The following is a 2,584-nucleotide window of genomic DNA, read 5'->3' as shown; positions in this document are numbered from 1 at the left end:
ATTTAGAAACCATTTCTCTGACAAGGGACAAATATCCAGATTATGCAAAGTACTCAAAAGTAAATTAATAATAATAATCCATTAAGTGAGCAAAGAATCTGTATAGATATTTCTTAAAAGAATGCACACAAATGGTCAATAGGTATATGGAAAAAGCTGAACATCCCTAAAAATCAGGGAAATGCAAGTCAAAATCACAATGAACCCCAGTCACAGTGGATATTACCAAAAACACAAAAAAATGACTAATGCAGGCAAGGATGTGGAGATAAGGGAACTCTTATCCACTGTTGGTGGAAACATATATTAGTGCAACTATTATGTAAAACATGGAGATTTTCCCCAAAACAAAACCAGAACTACCACACAACCCAACAATCCCACTACTGTTTATCTAAAGGAAAGAAAGTCAGGACCTCAAGGGACCCCTGCACGGCCGTGTTTGCTGCAGCTCTGCTCACAACAACAAAGATACGGAATTGACTTAAGTGTCTCTCAGTGGATAAGTGGGTAAAGAAACATGGTCTATACACACAAGAGAATCCTATTTGGCCATAAAAAGGAATAAAACCCTTTCATGGAACTGGAGGTCATCATGTTAAGTGAAATAAGCCACCATGTTAAGTGAAAGACAAATGTCACAGATTCTCATGCATCAGATGGAGAAAGTTGATCTCCTGGAGGTGGAGAGTAGAGTGAGAGTTACTAGAGACTGGGAAGGGGGGTGGAGGGACGAAAGGGAATTAGATGAAGAGAGGGAGGTTAATGGGCACGAGATGTTTGACAGCGTAGTGACCAGAGTTATCAACAGTGTTGTATGTTTCAAAATGGCTAGAAGAGTAAGTAGATGTGAAATGTTCCCTACACAAAGCAATGAGAAATACCTACAGTGATGCATTTTCTAAATCATACACTGACTCGATCATTATATATTCCATGCAGGTATCAAAATATCACATGTACCCATATAGGTAGAAGTATTACACGTAAATGAAAAAATTTTAAAAACCAACAAACTAAGCACAATGTGGGCTATTTAAAAAGGTACAAAAATTATTAGTATGATAAAAATGCACACAAAGATTCCCTTTAATTAAATCAACTTTCTTTTCCTATAAATGTAAGGAGGATAAAGCCTACACAGCAGCAGAAGTGGTTGTTCTACTGGGAGAGAATCCTCTTCTCAGTTAAAAAGACAGAATCAGAGACACTGGAGAAAGCAGGGCTTGGGAGCAGTGCACAGCACTGGGTGTTGGTGTCCCGGGGCAGGTAGACTTAGGGAGGGTTCATCTCATAGTTAGAACTAAACCATGACTCTCCTTTTTTGTTCATATTTTAAGACCAACATTTCAGAATACCAAGAGACAGAGTCCAGTTAAAGGGAGGTTCTGCCTTTTATTTCTTAGGATATACACTGACAAGGATGATCCAGACTGGTTTTTTTTAATGTTTTTTTTTCCTTTTCTTTTTTTTCTTTTTTTTGAGACAGAGCCTCATTTGCCCTGGGTAGAGTTCCATGGCATCACAGCTCACAGAAACCTCCAACTCCTGAGCTCAAGCGAGTCTCCTGCCTTCACCTTTCAAGAAGCTAGGACCACAGGTGCCCACCACAATGCCTGGCTATTTTTTGGTTGCAGCCATCATTGTTGTTTGGTGGACCCGGGCTGGATTCAAACCCACCAGCTCAGGTGTATGTGGCTGGCACCTTAGCCGCTTGAGCCACAGGCGCCGAACCAATGATCCAGACTGTTATGGGCTAAATTGTGTCCCCCTCCCACCAAAATTCCTATGTTGAAGTCATATATTGAGCAGATAGAGGGAGAAGAGAGCTCTCTAGAAGTCAAGGAGAGAGACCTGAGAAGAAATCAATGCTGCCAACACTTTAATCATGGACCATGAAACACTTTAATCATGGACTGTGAAACAATCAATTTCTCTAGTGTAAGTCCCTATGAGGTCTGACAACTAAGGTCATGAACTCATCCTAAAAATAGTGCTACATACCTTGCTGCTGAATATGACTGTGGTTGACTTCGAAATACTCTGCTTGGGAAGGTATGCACTGATGCCACCGCCTAGTCCACCCTTCGAAGCAATTTTGGAACTCTTTCTGGAATGGCCATTGAACTGTGGTTACATTACTCTTGATGTCTTGAATGTCATGAAAGTGTCCTCCGTTCAATATTTCCATTATCTTCAGGGAAAGAAAAGAGTCATTGTGGGCCAGATGAGGTGAGTAGAGAGGGGGTTGCAGTACAGTTATTTATTTACTGGCTAAAACTCCCTCCGAGGCAGTGCCCTGTGAGCTGGTGCATTGTCCTGAGGCAAGAGCCACACATTTCTCATGCTAAGATTTTCCTGTTTCTGTTTTGGTGTCTACTTGGTCTGCTATGCTTCTCACAGTCAGCAGACGATTGTGATGCACAACTCAACGAATATTTGCAATGTTGTCATCAGTTCTGCACGTTGCTTGCCTCCCTGACCTCTCTCCATCAGTGACACTTTCTCTCCCCTCAGAAAAGTGTTTAATCCATTCACACACTGCCATTTCCTTCATGGCATTATCCCCACAAAATTGGACTAA

Source organism: Otolemur garnettii, unplaced genomic scaffold (genome assembly GCF_000181295.1).
Source record: "Otolemur garnettii isolate 467f Iridium unplaced genomic scaffold, OtoGar3 scaffold00031, whole genome shotgun sequence".
In the NCBI taxonomy this organism is placed as follows: Eukaryota; Metazoa; Chordata; class Mammalia; order Primates; family Galagidae; genus Otolemur; species Otolemur garnettii.
The sequence above is the reverse complement of the archived record's forward strand: the minus strand, read 5'-3'. Positions refer to the sequence as shown.